Consider the following 19,562-nt stretch of genomic DNA (forward strand, 5'->3'; position numbering starts at 1 on the left):
ATGCATATGAATGTATTGTTTTCAAGGAAATTAATACAAGGAATAACAGGTTGAGTTTCATCTTGAATCTTGTCTCATTTACCAATGAGCTTCAATTTTTTATGATCTTTGAACAAAGAGCTTAGGTCATAGTTGTAGTCCCTTAAGGCTGTATGTTATTTTATTGTTGCTTATGACTCAAGGAGTTATGTAAATGCTTCAAGGAATCAATAGGGTTGCAAGTTTATTGAGAAGGATATCATGTAAGAATGAGATTCAAATTGAACATTGATGTCTATTTACAAGTTGAATAGATAGATTAGATATCTGAAGATACACATATGTCTCGGATATTCATATGTATGTTTTTGATTCATGGATTTTCCCAATAGTTAAGGCACTAATCAGTTAAAGGATCATTAGGTCTTATTTCTGCATATTTGAGGTTTTGCTGAATTCGACATTATTAATCAAAAGCCTATCCCTACCATGTTGAAGAGCTATAATTTTTTTTCCCTCACTGAGCTTATGAACTTCATTTTTTTGCATTTAGCTACTGTAGATATATGTTATTTCATAAGTTATTAGGAGATATAGGGGTTCTCATCTGCTTAATAGATTCAAGGATATGTTTTGCACTGGTATGGTATCAATTGAATCTAAGGTCTACCCGCCTAGGTCTAGCAGAGCCTAAAGTGAAGGAGTTATGCCTTATAGTTGGACCAAGACTGCAGTCTAGTGTATCTGTCATAGGAAGTTGCTAGCCTTAGATGCATTTCTTTGGTTTCTTGGTCATTCTCAAAACTGTTAAATTAGGAGCCAACACTATTGAAGAGCATGAAACTTTTTTGGAGATCATAAAAGTTAGGGAGGATCCAGACTATATGTATGAATAAATTTAGACCATCTAGATTTAATTTTATAGATCTCTAGATTACATTCAAATTTTAAGTTAAATTTGAAAGCGAATTCAATGAGTACAATGAGTACATATTATTTGTTGTCAAGAGTTTTTTTTAAAAATGAGCTTGCATTATTTTGAATTTTTTTTTGTTTTGAAATGAGTTTACATTGTTTTGAAAGTTATATAGAGATCTAGAATATTATACATGTACATGTAAATGAGTGACACACACAATGACCTAGTTGATTGACTAGTTCATTAGGACTTATAAGATGTGAAACCTAATATAAGATGCATTATTACCTAATTGAACCTATTAGGACCTATTAAGACCCATTAGGACCCATTGTGTAAGCTACAATTTACTCAATGACCTAGTTCACTCACTAGGCCCCCTTAAGCCAAACATGTATCTCAATTACCTATAAGTGTACCTAAAGGGGTCTCGATGTGGAGAAACCAAATATAAGATGAATTATTACCTAATAGAACCTACTAGGACCTAGTAAGACTCATTAAGACCTATTATGTAAGCTAGAACACACTTAAAGACCTAGTTCACTCACTAAGTCCCCTTAAGAAAAATATATTGATACAAGTATGATAATGCATTTCAATCATTATTTTGTCATTGATGTCAAACCTACTACTTGCTAGTAAGATAACTACTTAGTTTATTTGAGTACTATCATTTGTTTGATTGATGAAGTAGATTTGATCAAATGAGATAACAAAAGAACCTAGAGAAAAGGTTGAGTTATGGTATGTAAAAAGGAGTAAAAATATTAGTTAAGACAGTGATGATATAGTCCATTGATTATCTACTTAAGGTTGTAATGGTTGGATACACTGACAAAGTCTAGAAGAACAAGTAAGAAGAATTGAGTCTTCCAAGCTTAACCAAATGGATAATAGGTGTCGATAAATGTTAGTGTAAATCGAGCATGAAATGAGTTGGAGCCAAGAAAAGTCAAAGTTTAGTATATGCTGAGTTGTAATGTCCCCCACTTAGCTAGTTTGGAGGTATGTTGTCATTAGCCCATTCTTGTATGGTCCCAAGGCCTAACCAGGACTTCAAAAGGGATCCTGAGGTTATTTGGCCTAGTCAAATTTAATTACAGGCCAAATGGAGTTTGTTTGTTGGGTTTTCGAAAAGACTTACTATTTTTAGTAAGCCAATAGGGGGATGCAGTGCCTTCAATTTTTAGTGACAAGATGAGATGCATTTTGTTGGGCTCTTTTTGATGAGCTATTATATGTGGGAGTTTGAGTTTATTTGGTATATTATTTTAATGTTCAAAGTTACAACGGTAAAGTGACTATTTAAATTAAATATCATAATGTTTCATAAAGTCACTTTATAAAAAAATCAAGAGTCCCCCTTTTGAGTACATACATGGACTTTGTAAAAGGAAAAAAAAGAAGAAATATTAAAACTCATGTATTATCCCACATTGGCAAGACGAAAGCATGGAGCAAGTGAGGAAGGGATTAAAAGGAAGAGGATAGCTCTCATTTATTCATGGTTGGAAATATCAAAGAAATTGGGAAATTTTCTGGTGATTATGTCTCAATAGTTTGAAGGATGAAATCCCTTCAAGCTATAAATCTTGATGCTATTGAAAGATATGGTCTTGAGATTCAACAGGGTAGCAGTCTGAAAAAGTAGATACGAAAAAGTAGCCCGAAAAGGCGGAACCGAAAAAGCAAGATGAAAAAGCCATTCAAAAAGTAGATCTGAAAAAGCAGTTTGAAAAAGAAAATCAAAAAAGCAAAGCAGAAAGGGCAGCATTGAAAAAAATTATTACAACCATCTACAACCAAGTTCCTTTATAGTATTTCCTTTTTTAGGTGTTATAAGTTTCAACTGTACACGTGCATTATACCAGCAATATCATTTTGTAATCCATGTAAATGCCAAAAGTCTTGGCCATATTTCATGAGCATTGTATTAGAAATTTCATTGCAAATTAAGAAGATAATAGTTGCTGGTGTCATTTAAGCAATTCAATATCATTATTTATCAACTAGTTAGTTGCATACCAACTGTTTGTAAAAATGCCAATTGCCTGTAGGTGTTCATTTCTCATGCTTAGATCATATATATGCACTAAATATTGTCAAAATTAGTAGCACACTCATGTTAGGCTATTGTGTAGTCCATTTGGAGTCTTCTAGCACAAGATTCTCATTGATGCAAATTGAAAAAAGAGTCATTTAAAGCCAGCTGAAAAACTATATCAGTCATACGTCCCTTGCATGTGAATTGTTTGATCAAATTCCTTGAGCTTTCATCAGCATTTTTTGAGAGCAGATTTGAGGAGGGCCATTACAGTAGTATCAGAGCTATAAGTCTTTCCATCTTGTGGAGGTCTTATAGGGAATTTGGAATAGCTGGATAGAAGGGAAAGTGTTTGATGAAATGTCAAAACACTAAAATCAGAGAATTTATGTTTGAGCATGTGACAGGGGCCTTATAATTTCTACAATACCAAAGCAAGAAAAAATAGGATTTTAGACCTGCAAAGCGAACAGTCTAGTTCATCTGTGCAGGTGGACAGAGAATCTAGTCATACAGACACAGAGGAGGTATTCTTTCATCAAGAAATCAATATGGGTGACCGAGATGACAGGAATGCTTGGGATCCTAGAGAGTAAAGATTCTTACTGTTATTTGAGACCTTGGAACAGGGACAATGATTAGTAGAACAGAGGGCACAGGAAAAAAATTAGAGAATGGGGCTTATGATGCAGATGATGGCTTGTCAAATGGGGTTGAACACTAATATAGGTGGAGGAAATAATCAGAATGGTAATAATTAGAATGGTTACAATCAGAATGGGAATAATCGGGATGGGACACATAATGGAGGTGAACAAGTTGGGAACAATTTCGGTCATGCACCCCAGCAAGCTAGGATTGTGAGTTCGAGGCCCATGATTCCCACATTTCCTCCTAGAGCTCTAGAGCAGCCCATACTAGAGCCCCAAATCATTGATATATAGGACCAGTTGAGGAGAGATTGGGAAGCCAGACGTCCAAATTTTACTACTGCAATTACCTTTAGGGAGTATATGGATGTGCGGATGAAACATATGCCACATGGACATGACAAGAACCAGAGCTATGAGCTATGGAAGAAAGTAGGGAAACTTTAGTTACCATATTATGATGGCTCTGGGAAGTCTACAACAAGAGCTTGGGCTCAAAAGCTTGACACATACTTTCAATTAAACCCTATGCCTAAGGAAGAAGCTATTAAGTATGCAGCAATTCATCTGGATGGGTTAGCACATGAGTGGTGGCATCATGTTATGGTAACTATGGGTCATGCACACATTACCTCATATGTGGAGTTTACGAAGATAATGATTGAACATTTTGACAGGAAGGATCCAGAACTCCATTTCAAGGAGTTAGCTCAGCTTAAACAATGGGGATCATTGGAAACATACATTTCAAAATTTTAGAAACTTGTAGTGTTAGTAACATATGTATCTGAATGGAGGATACTGGTTCTATTTATGGATGGGTTAGCTGATCCATTGAGAGGGTGGATTAAAGCTCTCAACCCTCCCACTTTGCAGGAGGCCATTAAGAAAGCTCGTGACATGGATTCCTCTTCAGCTTCTAAAAATAAATTTCAGGCAAAGAGTTTCCCTTCAAGGAAAGATAAGGACAGTAAACCTTTTCATAGAGAGGCTCAGCCACCTAAGGAGGAAAGCAAGAGGTTGGACAATGAGACACTTAATGATCTTAGGAAGAAGAAGCTTTGTTTTCATTGTAGGGAGCCTTGGGATTTGTCACATAAGTGTCCATTGAAAGCAAAAGCTAACAGATGGAGTACTTTTCAGCCAAAGAGTCAGTGGATGGACGTTCAGAGAAGTCATCAAAATTAGATGGACATGATAATTCTTCACATGAGAAAGCACACAGTGATAGCATGATAGCTCAGTTGTCCAGTATATAGGAGGCCGTCACTTTCAGAGTTACGGGAACTTTAGATGGACAAAGATTTGTGGCACTCATTGATATAGGAGAAACACATAACTTCAATGATGAAAATTTTGTGTCACGCAGAGGGCTACATATAGAAGAGCATAAGGGATTTAAGGTGATGGTTGCCAATGGCTTCAAAATTGACTGTACCAAGAAAATTTGCAACTTGCAGCTTTGTTTGGGAGATTATGACATGGTGGGGAATTTCTTTGTTGTCAACATTGGTGATCAGGATATGGTGCTTGGGATGAATTGGATGAAATCTTTGGAAGAGTTTACATTTAACCTCCAAAAAATGGAAATGAGTTTTGAGGAAAATGGTAAGAAGATAGTGCTCAAAGGTTTGTCAGATGGGAGACTTCAAGTGGTGTCACTCAAGTGGATGTAGAGTTTCTTCAAACATGACTAGGTGCAGTGGACAACAGAGTTCAGAGTAATACCTGAGGTGATAGAGTAGCATAAACAAGAGTATCCACCTGATGTACAAAAAATAATAACCAAACATATTAAGGCGTTTGGTGAGATACCTCTAGGGAGACCCCAAGATAGGGGAATTGAGCATGTTATTGAGTTAGAGGAAAGGGCTAAGCTAGTCATCATCACACCCTACCACCATACAAAGAGATATAAGGATGAAATAGAAAAGGCAATCAAGGAGTTGATTGAAATGGGGCACATATGGCCAAGCAAGAGTCCTTTCGCTTCTTTGGTAGTATTGGTAAAGAAGAAGGATGGTACAATGAGGATGTGCATTGATTATAGGGAGCTAAACAAGAAGACAATCAAAAATTAATACCCTATTCTGTGCATCAATGAGCTTATTGATGAATTGCACGATGCATGCTACTTCTCTAAGATTGATTTGAGATCCGACTACCACCAGATACGGGTTAGAGAGGTGGATGTGGAGAAGACATCTTTTAGATGCCACTACAAACATTTTGAGTTCTTAGTCATGCCCTTTGGGTTGACTAATGCCCCTACCACTTTCCATTCCTGTATGAATAGAGTATTCAAAGATCAATTGAGGAAGTTTGTGTTGATCTTTTTTGATGATATACTCATATATAGCCGTACTTGAGAGGAACATTTGAAGCATATTGATGTAGTGCTTAGCATTCTAGAGAGGGAGTCATTATATGCCAAGATGAGTAAATGCGAGTTTGGGATGATAGAGTTGCTTTATCTAGGGCATATTATTAGCATAGGAAGTGTTCGAGTTGACCCAGACAAAATCAGGGCCATTCTAGATTGGCCACCGCTGAAGAACACTTCACAACTCAAGGGATTTCTTGGGCTTTCTGGGTTCTACCACAGATTTGTGAAGGGATTTTCACAGATAGCAACACCACTTACAGATTTGACATGAAGAGATAGTTTCAAGTGGTCAGAGAGTGCTCAAGATTGTTTTGACAGGTTCAAGGACCTGATGAGTACATGTACTGTTTTAGCCATTCCAAATTTCACCAGGCCTTTTGAGCTATAGTGTGATGCCTCAGGAGAGGGCGTAGGAGCTATCGTCGTGCAGGAAAAACATCCCATCGCATATGAGAGCAAGAAATTATGAGGTGTTAAGAGAACTTACAACATCTATGACAAGGAAATGCTAGCAATCATGCACACGCTAGCTAAGTTTAGGCAATACTTAGTAGGGAGCCAATTCACAATAAAAATAGATCATAACAGCTTGAAACATTTCCTTGGACATAAGGATCTTAATGACAGGCAACAAAAATGGGTGAGTAAGTTATAGGCTTATGATTTTGACATAGTCTATGTCAAAGGAAAGAAAAATATTGTCGCAGATGCTTTATCTAGAAGGCCTCATTTTCTTGCTATTGGGATAGTCATGGATGATTGGAGAGAGTTGATCTTGGCAGAGTATGCCAAGGATAGTTGGGCATCTAGTGTTATTGAAGGAATTATTCAGGATAGTCGATACACTGTTGTAAATGATCTAATCATCTACAAGGAAAGGATTTATTTAGTACTCGAGTCTACTATGAAGTAGAAGATTTTGAAGGCATTTCATGATTCACCATTGGCAGGACATCCTGGATTCTTTAAGACATATCGGCAGGTGAGAGAGTGCTTCACTTGGAAAGGACTCAAAATAGAAGTGCTTCAATTTGTTAGGGAGTGCTAAGTATGTTAGCGAAACAAATAGGAACATTCCTTTTCAGGTGGTTTACTATAGCCCCTACCCATACTAGAGAAGAAGTGGGATAGCATTTCCTTGGATTTCATCATAGGCCTCCCCAAGGCATAGGGTTCAGATTGTATTTTTGTTGTGGTAGACAGATTGATGAAATTTGCACATTTCTTTGCAATTTTGTCTACGTATTCAGCAGCACAAACAACAGAACTATTTTTTTGAGAGGTATTTAGACTACATGGGATACCATGAAGCATAGTCAGTGACAAACATAATAGATTTATGAGCCACTTTTGGTAGGAGTTGTTCAAGTTATGTGGAACAGAGCTCACTCTGAGTACCAGTTATCACCCCCAAACCGATGGGCAAACAAAGATAGTGAACAAGTGGGTTGAGGGATATCTCTGAAACTACATTTTAGGGCAGCAGAGGGCTTGGGTGAAGTGGCTACATCTAGGGGAGTACTACTATAATACCTCTTTCCATATGTCTATTCAAATGTCCCCTTTCATGGCACTGTATGGGTATGATGCTCCTAATTTTCTAGATTTGTTATTTTAGGATAGTAGGGTACCTAAGGCCAAGGATATTTTGTAGGAGTGTCAAGACATTATGCAATCCTTGAAGGAAAATTTGCAAAAGGCACAAAATTAGCAGAAGCAATATGCTGATCAGCATAGGGTTGAAAGGTCTTTTGAGGTAGGAGACATGGTGTACCTCATGTTACAGCCGTATAGATAGTCCTCTCTCAAGAAGAGTGGAGTAGAGAAATTGAAACCATGCTACTATGGATCGTTCAAAGTAATCAGGAGAGTGGGCGAAGTAGCTTATGAGTTGGAGTTGCCTGCAGATAGTAAAGTGCATAATGTGTTCCATGTGTCACACCTTAAGAAGGCATTGGGCCACAATGTGGTGCCTTCAGTAGTATTTCCACCTCTTGATGATGAGGGAAAGCTTATCTTGGTTCCTAAGGCTGTACTTGACTCTAGGGAGAGGGTGCTTCACAGGCGGACTATCAGGGAGTACCTAGTAAAGTGGAGGAACCTACCAGTTGAGGATGCGACATGGGAGGCAGAGGGGATTATTCAGCATCCTAAGTTGAGATTTCTTGGGGACAAGCAATTTCAAGAGGGACAGACTGTAATGTCCCCCAATTAGCAAGTTTGGAGGTATGTTGTCATTAACCCATTCTTGTATGGTCCTGAGGGCTAACCAGGACTTCAAAAGGGATCCTAAGGTTATTTGGCCTAGCCAAATTTAATTACAGGCCGAATGGAGTTCGTTTGTTGGGTTTTTGAAAAGACTTACTATTTTTAGTAAGCCAATAGGGGGATGCAGTGCCTTCAATTTTTAGTGACAGGATGAGATGCATTTTGTTGGGCTCTTTCTGATGAGCTATTATATGTGGAATTTTGAGTTTATATGGTATATTACTTTAATGTTCGAAGTTACAATGGTAACGTGACTATTTAAATTAAATATTATAATGTTTCATAAAGTCACTTTATAAAAAAATCAAGAGTCCCCCTTTTGAGTACATACATGGACTTTGTAAAAGGAAAAAAAAGAAGAAATATTAAAACTCATGTATTATCCCACATTGGCAAGACGGAAGCGTGGAGCAAGTGAGGAAGGGATTAAAAGGAAGAGGATAGCTCTCATTTATTCATGGTTGGAAATATCAAAGAAATTGGGAAATTTTCTGGTGATTATGTCTCAATAGTTTGAAGGATGAAATCCCTTCAAGCTAGAAATCTTGACGCCATTGAAAGATATGGTCTTGAGATTCAATAGGGTAGTAGTCCAAAAAAGCATATACAAAACAGAAGCCCGAAAAAGCGGAACCAAAAAAGTAGGCTAAAAAAGCAGTCTAAAAAAGCTGTTCAAAAAGCAGATTCGAAAAAGTAGTTCGAAAAAGAAAATTAGAAAAGCAAAGTAGAAGGGGCAGCATTGAATAAAATTATTACAACCATCTACAACCAGGTTCCTTTATAGTATTGCTTTTTTTAGGTGTTATAAGTTTCAGCTGTAAGTGTGCATTATACCAGCATTATGATTTTGTAATCCATGTAAATGCCAAAAGTCTTGGCCATATTTCATGAGCACTGTATTAGAAATTTCATTGCAAATTAAGAAGATAATAGTTGTTGTTGTCATTTAAGCAATTCAATATCATTATTTATCAGCTAGTTAGTTGCATACCAATTGTTTGTAAAAATGCCAGTTGGCTGTAGGTGTTCATTTCTCATGCTTAGATCATATATATGCACTGAATATTGTCAAAATTAGTAGCACACTCATGTTAGGCTATTGTGCAGTTCATTTGGAGTCTTCTAGCACAAGATTCTCATTGATGCAAATTGAAAAAAGAGTCATTTAAAGCCAGCTGAAAAACTATATCAGTCATATGTCCCTTGCATGTGAATTGTTTGATAAAATTCCTTGAGCTTTCATCAGCACTTTTTGAGAGCAGATTTGAGGAGGGCCATTACATGAGTGATATAGTGTAAGTCAAATAAAGTTTAGTTGATACCGAGTACCAGTAAACTTTAATGTTTTTCGATTGATCTAGTTGAAGATGAGTGGAAGAATAGTATGGAAGTTGAGTGACAACATATTGATGTCAAGTGTCAGTATTCATGTGAAATCATGGATTTGATGAATTTGAGTTGACTATTTTATTTTCTTTAATTTTTTAAAGTGTGTAACTATGATGAGTTGGTGGCACAAAGTTCATGGTAAATTTTTTTGAGGCAAATTCAAATAAGATTGAAGAAGTTTCTAGAAGGGACTAAAATGAAAAGATGGGTAGATTCATTGAATCCTACCTAATCCTACTTAACTCTAAAATGTATTATAGAGGATGAATGACAAAAGACCTTAATTTTCTACTTATAGAGATGGCTAGTCAAAAGAAAGGTTGGTCAATGTTTGAAAATCTAAGTTAGATAAGAGGTCTAAGGTATTGCTTCATTTAGAGACTGAACATAAGAGATTACTATTGGCAAGCAGAACAAGAAGGCTTAAGAGTATAAATGCTTGAAGAGTGAACAAGCTATCAGAGATGAAGTGTATGAAAGCCAAGTAGAATGGAGAACTAAAATAGAGATCTTTAATCTACAAGTGAGTTGTAATTTTTTATCAAATCAAGCCTTACTATTACTTTCTAATCATTGTACCAGTCTAGGGTAAATCCTTTAGACTAATGTTGAACTAATAGTACTTTGTAAATCCTTTAACTGTGTGACATTCCAAGTGAATGATCTAACGTCCTCTAACAAGGCTCACTCCCAATACGGTGATTAAAATCTTCTAACTAGATCACATTTAACAATATGTATTGTAACTTTTAATAGGGTTGGCCTTTCACAGGACATCACTTCAGAAGAGTGAGAAGGATTAGCATTTTACTAGTAGTTTTTCTCAAATTGGGTTTCCATATAAAATCATTATGTAAAATGTGTTATTGCATCTATTATGTTTCATACTTACATTTATGCAAAATTGATTTGACAATAACCTACAAAGTTTAAGTGATTATATGATCTAATGGATGCATGCATAAATATGTTTTATGGATATGGGTTCACTAAGCTGTGAAAAGTTTTATTTGTACATCTAGACCTTGGATAACTAGTTCACCCCCTCTCTCAATTATTCTAAAGAATTCTAACAATTGGTATTAGATCCATCTTCTTAAAAGGACAAGTTTTAAGGTACTAGAAGAAAAAGATCAATATGTCAAAAAGAGAGGTACCCAAGCTTAATAGGGACAACTTTCTTGCATGGAAAAATTTAATGAAGCTACACCTAGGAGGCCTTGGAGACCATGCACAATCTACCATTTCCAATGAGCATGCTGATCCTATTGGAGCCCTAATTGCTGAAGATCTAAAAAAGAAGAAATAACACAACCAGACAATGTTGGAGATTGTCTCTGCCCTAAATTATGCAGAGTTCAATGACATCAAGGGTTGTGATAGTGCAAAGAAGATGTGGGATGCTCTTCACACCATCTATGGAGGTGATGCAAATATTTTGAGAATGAAATCTAAAAGTCTTAGAGATAAGTTTGATGATATAAGGATGTAAGAAGGTGAGAATTTTCCTCAATATTGCTCTAGGATAAAAAATGTTGCTAATGCTATGAGAGGATCTATTGGTAAGATAGATAATAAAACTATATTATGCAAAATTTTGAGAATATTGCTACCCATCTATGTTATTAGATTTTTAGAAATACAAGAATTGAGATGTATACTAGGTTCTAATCTGACTATTGAAGGTCTAGTAGGTAGGCTCACTACTTTTAAGTTATCTAATTTTGACAACTTCAAATCTAACAATGTTGAATTTTCTTTCAAAGGCAACTTGTCATTGAAGGAACCAAATGAGAAAAAGAAGAAAAAGGTAAAACATGTTTACAATGATAGTGATACAAATGAGGAGGATGTAGAACAACTTAGATTTCATAGAGGTAAAGGGGAATTTAAAGGTAAGTTACCTATCATGTGTTTTAATTCCAATGAGGTTGGTTATATTGCTGCTAGATGTTCAGAGAAGAAGCATAAAGGTGGAGACAAGTACACAAGTAGAAGAGATGAGGACAAAAAAGATTACAAAGACAAAGGAAATAAGTCTTGCTACATTATTGAAGAGGAAATCAAAGAAGGATCTGACAATCATTATGATGAAGTGGTGTATGTTGCAATGAAGAATGATTCTGATTCTCATGAGGTGACTGCACTAGTGTCTTGTGTAAACAAGAATGATAGCTAGATCATTGATAGTGGGTGTTCACATCACATGACTGGAGATAAAAGTAAGTTCATTACCTTATATTATTATGATGGAAATGGTGTAAGGTTTGGTAATGATGCATCCTATTTGATAAAAGGAAAAGATTCTATCAAACTCATAGAAAAGAGTTTATGTGACAATTCTTATTATGTTAAATGAATTAACTATAATTTTTTGAGTGTGCCACAACTGAATAGTTTAGGTTGCAAGGTTGAGTTTGAGAATAAGATTGCTAAGATATATGATACTGATGGAAAACTAATGGGAAAAGATGATCAAATTAGATGTAATCTATTCTATCTTGATATGGATGATGCTACTTGTCTAGTTGTAGAATTTGATGATGTGTGGTTGTAGCACAAGAGGTTATGTCATATTAATTTTGATAACTTGGTTAGTATCAGTAACATGAGAAGAGTCAAAGGTTTGCCTAAGTTGAAGAAAGCTAACAATAGAATTTGCAAACAATGTCAGTTAGGCAAAATGACAAAGTCTAGTTTTAAGAGTAAGACTCACACCTCTAAAGGAATTTTGGAGATTGTTAATACTAACTTGTGTAGACCAATTAATGTGCAAAGATACATAGGTGATAAGTACATTATGCTATATGTTGATGATTATTCTAGGATGATGATAGTTATGTTTTTGAAATAGAAATCTGATACTTTCCAAATGTTTAAGTGGTACCTAGTAAGAGTTGAGAAGGAAATAGGTAAATGTCTAAAATGTTTGAGATCTAATAGAGGAGGAGAATTTACATCAAATGAGTTTGAAATGTTTTGTAATGATAGAGGAATGAAAAGACATACATCTTCTCCTAGGACCCCTCCACAAAATGAAATTGCTGAAAGGAGTAACATATCTATAATTGATTATTCTAGGACACTCATGATGGAGAAAAATGTTTCTTTGAAATACTAGAGAGGGGCTACAAGTACATCTCTCTATACCTTGAATCATCTGCAAGTCAAGAAAGGTACTCATTCAATACCTTTTGAACTATGGTATGGATGCTCACCCAATGTAAAATATTTTAAAGTATTTGGAAGCAAGTATTATATTCTCAAAGATTTCAAGAATGGTAAATTAGATAAAAAAATTGAAGAAGGTATATTACTTGGCTATTCCACAAGAAGTAAAGCTTATAATTGTTTAAATACTAACACTAACAAAGTTTTGGAAAGTGTAAATGTGAAATTTGTGAATATATAGAAGTACACGAGGCTGAACCTATGAAGGAACCAGAGGAATACAAATCATTTGTATACTTTTATGAAGGTATGCCTACTAATGAAGATGCTTAAATAAAGTTGCAAATTAATAGAAAGTTTTAGTGACTGCAAAGTCACATACAATGAATGGTTGGTTGCATTAAGGAACCAGACTATAGTCAAGTGCCAAGTTATAAAATGAAGTTGAGGCACATTCTAATTCTAAGATTAGTGTACATGAAAGAGATGTTGAATTACTTGATAGAGAAGTACATAGTGATTCAAAAATTGATAGACCTAATGAGGAAAATAGAGCTAAACCAAGATTGTCAAAATATGTCAAAATACATCACCCTACTGAACAAATTATTGGAGATAAAGATGCAAGACCAATGAAAAGGAACAAGTTGAGAAATGATATATGTTTTCTTAGCATGCATGAGCCTAAAATAGTGAAAGATGATTTAGAAGATGTGGACTGGAGTAAAACCATGAAAGAAGAGATTGAACAAATAGAGAAGAATAAGACATGGACTTTAGTTCCTAGACCAAAAGATAAAAATGTGATTGGCACCAAGTGGGTGTGGAGAAACAAGTTAGATAAATATGGTAAAGTCATAAGGAATAAGGAAAGATTATTTTGCAAGGGGTATACACAAGAAGAAGGGATTGACTATGGAGAAACATTTGCTCCTATTGCAAGATTGGAAGGAGTAAGAACTCTTCTTGCTTACTTTACATACAAAGGTTTCAAAGTTTATCAAATAGATGTTAAATCTACATTTCTGAATGGTATATTGGAAGAAGAGGTCTATATAGAACAACCAGAAGGATTTTTTGATGCTAACAAAAAAACATGGTATGTAGACTGCACAAAGCTTTATATGGTTTGAAGCAAGCAGCAAGAGCATGGTATGGAATGTTTTACAATTATCTTGTGAAGATTGGATTTGAGAGGACTGATGATAATAGCAATCTATACTTGAAGACACAAAAAGGGAAATGTATTATACTATCTAAAATTTTTGTTGATGACGTCATATTTGGAGGTCGGGATACTTTTTGTAAAGCTTTTGTAAATAAAATGAAGAAAGAATTTGAGATGTCTATATTTGGAGAGATCGAGTTCTTTGTGGGTTTGCAAGTACATCAAATGAAATATGTTATATACATCACTTAGTCAAACTATGTAAAGGAGATACTAAAAACTTTTAGATTGGAAAATTCCAAGCCAGTAAGCACACCTATGGTGATTGGACACAAATTGTTAAACAACGATGATTCAACTAAGGTGAATCAAACACTGTGTAGGTCTACAATTAGAAAATTACAATATGTAGTGCATAGCAGATCTAATAGTGCATTATCTATTGGGATAGTTGAAAGATTCTCTACTAATCCCAGGGAGAATCATTTGATGGCTATTAAGAGAATAATGAGATATTTGAAAGGTGCAGAAGACTATGGTCTATACTACAAGAAGAATGAGAAGTTTGAGTTAAGAGCCTACATTGATACTGACTAGGCTAGAAATGTTGATGAAAAAAACAACACTAGTGGAGAAGCATTTTTCTTAGGAAAAAGGTTGGTTACATGGACTACCAAGAAACAAAAATACATATCTCAATCTACTACTGAAGTTGAATATGTTGCTACTGCTAAAAACTGTACAAACATTGTATGGATCAAACAACTTCTCAAAGGTATAACGGAGGAAACCACTGAACCTATGATACTTTATTGTGATAATACAAGTTCTATAAATATATCAAAGAATCCCATGATGCACACATAAACTAAGCACATTGAAATCAAGTATCATTACTTAAGAGAGTTAGTTCAAGACAAAGAGGTGAAGATAAAATGTGTGAATACAAAAGAGCAAATAGTTGATATCTTCACAAAAGCATTACCTAAGGATTCTCATGAGTATCTAAGAGGTAAACTAGGGGTGACACCCTATCCAAGGCTATTTTAGAAGCATGAGAAGTGTCGTGCATCAACTGAGATGATTGACATATGTTACAAATTGATGTAGTGGATCTTACTTTAGGTGCTTCCTAAAGTAATCAAAAAGTTGGAGTTGCAGATCAGTCACAAGCTAGGTGACCAAGGGAGAAACTGAAAATGTTCATATGTGCATATTAATATGAAAAGTCCTTGGAATTGTTGTCAAAGAGGGAGAAATATAGAAAAATAAATACAACAGAAGAAGAAATAAAAAAGAAGAGAAGGGAGAAAGACATAAGAAGAAGAAATACAAAAATGGAAAAACATGGAATATCTACATAGAGGGGGATAGTGTGCATGATGATTTACCTATAGAGAATGAAATGATTAAAAGATATACATATACCTAGTAAGAGGGAGATAGTGTTTAGGGAGATATACGAACAAAATAGACAGAGATAGATAGCGGAATATTAGAAAGAGAAAATGATCAAGAGGGAGTCATAAGGATGAGTTGATTGTCTATTGATCGGAATAGAATTTTGTAACCTATATAGAAGATGAAAGCTGCTGATAGAGGGAAATATTTTAATACAAGGAATTATTTTATTTTTAGCATTATTGTTGGTATTGGTTTTCCATCAATGCCAAAGAGGAATATTGTTGAAAAAAAATTGATGCAAGTATGAGAATGTGTTTCAATCATTGTTTTGTTATTGATGTCAAACCTACTACTTGCTAGTATGACAACTACTTAGTTTATTTGAGTGCTATCATTTGTTTGATTGATGAAGAGGATTTGATCAAATGAGATAACAAAAGCACCTAGAGAAAAGGTTGAGTTATGGTATGTAAAAAGGAGTACAAAAATTAATTAAGACAATGATGATATAGTGCATTGATTATCTACTTAAGGTTGCAAAGGTTGGATACACTAACAAAGTCTAGAAGAAAAAGTAAGAAAATTGAGTTTGCCAAGCTTGACTGAGTGTATAGTCGGTGCTGAAAAAAGTTAGTGCAAACCAAGGAGAAAATTAGCTTGAGCCAAGAAAAGTCAAAGTTCAGTGTATGTAGAGTGATACAATATAAGCTGAGTAAAGTTTAGTTGATGCCAAGCACTAGAAAACTTTAGTGTTTTCCAAGTGATCTAGTTGAAGATGAGTGGAACAACAATATGGAAGTTGAGTGACAACATATTGATGCTGAGTGCTAGTATTCATGTTAAATAATATATTAGACAAATATGAGCTGGATATTTTATTTTCTTGAATTTTGTGAAGCCTATGGAAGATAATTAAGATGAGTTGGTGGCATAGAATTCATGGTAAACCATTTTGAGGTGAATTCAAAGAGGATTGAATAAGAAGTTTCTAGAAGGGACTAGAATAAAAATATGGGTAGATTCATTGAATCCTATCTAACCCTAAAATGGACAATAAAGGATGAACAACAAAAGATCTTAATTTTCTATTTATAGATATGGTTGGTCAGAAGCAAGGTTGGTCAATGTTCGACAAACTAAGTTAGAAAATAGGTCTAAGGTATTTCTTCATTCAAATATCAAACATAAGAGACTGCTCTTGGTGAGAAAATCAAGAAGGCTTAAGAGAATGAATTCTTGAAGGGTGAACAAGCTATCAGAGCTGAAGTGTGTAAAAGCCAAGCAGAATGAATGATTGAAATAAAGATCTATAATGTGCAAGTGAGTTGTAATTTGTTATCAAATCAAGCCTTACTATTACTTTCTAATCATTGTACTAGTATAGGGTAAATCCTTTGGATTAAGGTTGATTTAATAGTAATTTGTAAATCCTTTAACCAGGTGACATTCCAAGTGAATGATCTAAAGTCCTCTAACAAGGATCACTCCTAATAGGCTATTGAAATCCTTTAACCAGGTTACATTTAATAATGTGTATTGTAACCTTTAATAGGGTTGGCCTTTCACAAGGCATCATTTTAGAAGAGTGAGAATGAGTAGTATGTTATTGGTGGTTTTTCCTAAATTTTCCACATAATAGCATTGTCTCAAATGTGTTATTGAATCTGTTATGTTTCATGCTTATATTTTTGCAAAGCTAATTTGATAGTAACCTACAAAGTTTAAGTGATTGTATGATCTAATGGATGCATGCATGAATATGTTTTATGGATATGGGTTCATTAAGCTATGAAATTTTTTATTTGTACATCTAGACCTTGGATAACTGATTCACCCCCCCTCTCAGTTATTCTAAAGAATTCCAACAACTTAATGACCTAGTTCACTCACTAGGTCCCCTTAAGCCAAACATGTATCTTAATTACCTATTAGTTTACCTAAAGGGGTTCCTATACAAAAAAAAACCTAATATAAGATGCATTATTACCTAAAAAAACCTATTAAGACCTATTAAGACCCTTTAGGCCACATAGTAACCGCCTTTGGTACACTCATAGGTAATTAGGATATATATTTGGCTTAAGGGGACCTAGTGAGTCAACTAGGTCACTAAGTGTGTTAAGCTTACACAATGGGTCCTAATGGGACTTAATAGGTCCTAATAGGTTCAATTAGGTAATAATGCATCTTATATTAGGTTTAGCCACATAGGAGCCTCATTAGGTACACTTATGAGTAATTAGGATACATGTTTATGAAAACCCACTTAGTTCCTATAATATTTGTTTCTATAGACCTAAGAGCCAATTCCCATGTCTCATTCTTCATAATATGATCTAGTTCTTCTTTAATTACTTAAATCCAATGATAATCCTTGCAAGCTTCATCATCACTTTTAGGTTCAACCTGAGAAATAAAATACAACTCTTCATGTACCCTATTTCTTGTCATAACTCCTTTGTCTTTGCTTCCAGTAATTTGATCAACAAGGTGACTCTTTGTCAAATTTCTATTTAATATTACTATCTCAATTCTTACTTCTTATCTAGGTTCAAATCTTGGTTCCTCTCTTGGTTCCTCTCTCCATTCTATAACTTGATTCTCATTCTGAAAATCATTGTTAGTTTCATAAAAAAAAATCCAACATTTTCTTGGTTAGTCTTAGGATTAGCTTCTTCATCAGAATTGTAATCAAGTATTCTTTCTAAAACTCCAAACTTCTCATCCACTTTAACATTTGTGATCTCAACAATATTCTTAGTACTCAAATTAAAATATTTATAAGCTTTAATTTTCAATGAATAACCACAGAACATACCTTCATCATTTCTTGAATCAAAATTACAATATCATCATCTCTCTTGATATACCATTTGCTTCCAAAAATTCTAAAATACTTTACTAATGGTGCATGTCTAAATCATAATTCATATGGAGTCTTGTTTGTAACTTTTTTGATATGTACCCTATTAATTGTATACATTGATGTATTTAACTCTTCTCTCTAGAATGTCTTTGATATATCATTCTCAAATGTCATAGCTCTTGCTTCTTTTGTTACAGACCTATTTCTTCTCTCAACTATACCATTTTGCTAAGGTGTTTTAGGGACTGAAACTTTTCACTTTATACCATTCACTTCACAAAAAATGTTAAAATCATTTGAAGAAAATTCTCCAAATCTATGACATTTAATTTTTAATCTAGATTCATTCTCAACTCTATTCTTGAACAACTTAAACTTCTCAAATACTTCATAATTTTCTTTAAGATATGATACCCACATCATCTTAGTAAAATATTTAACAAAAAATATGACATATCTTTTACCATAGAATCATCTTTTCTTTATAGGACCACTCAAATCTATGCGGACAATCTCCAACTTTGCTATTGTAGTAAACTTCTTGCTAGGAAAAGAACTTTTCTTATGTTTAGCCATAATACATTCCTTGCACACAATGTTGGCAGGCTTCAATTTTTTTGTAAAATATCTTACTGTAAATGTAGCACTTACTTTCACATTATTACCAAAGTTTATATGACAAAAAATTTTATGCTAAAACAAAATGTTGCCAACCTTAGCAACCAAACATGTCATTTTAGTGAGATTCAATTGGAAAACATTACCTCTGGATCTTGTCCCAGTACCAATTATGTTATCATCCTCATCCTTGATTGTGCATGTCTTTTTGTGAATTGCAAATGATATCCTTTTTCAACTAGCTATCCAACACTCAAAAGATTATATTTCAATCCATCAATAAAATAAACATCATCACTATTAGTTTTCCCATTAAGAGTAATGGATCCTATTCCCTTTATATGAAAACCTGAATTATTTCCAACTTTGATAATTTCTCCATCATAACTATTGAACTAATTTTTTTAATTCATATCACCAGTTATGTGATGTGAACAACCACTATCTATGATCCAATCAACCTTTTTCTTAACTTGTGACACTAGGGCTCTTTCATCTCTAACTTCTTTTTCAGGACTTTCTTCTTTTATAGAAACAAATCCTAACTCATCATCACTTTCACTCAAAAATCTTTCATCAAATTCATCATCATCATTTGAATACAAACATTCTCTAGGCTTTCTAGAATTGAAATTATTTTTATATTCCTTTACTCTTTTAGGGAATTTAGAAGTATAATGACCAAATTCATCACAAG

The sequence above is a fragment of the Cupressus sempervirens genome, chromosome 1 (genome assembly GCF_028749045.1).
Source record: "Cupressus sempervirens isolate cs-2001-9-10 chromosome 1, ASM2874904v1, whole genome shotgun sequence".
Lineage (NCBI taxonomy): Eukaryota > Viridiplantae > Streptophyta > Pinopsida > Cupressales > Cupressaceae > Cupressus > Cupressus sempervirens.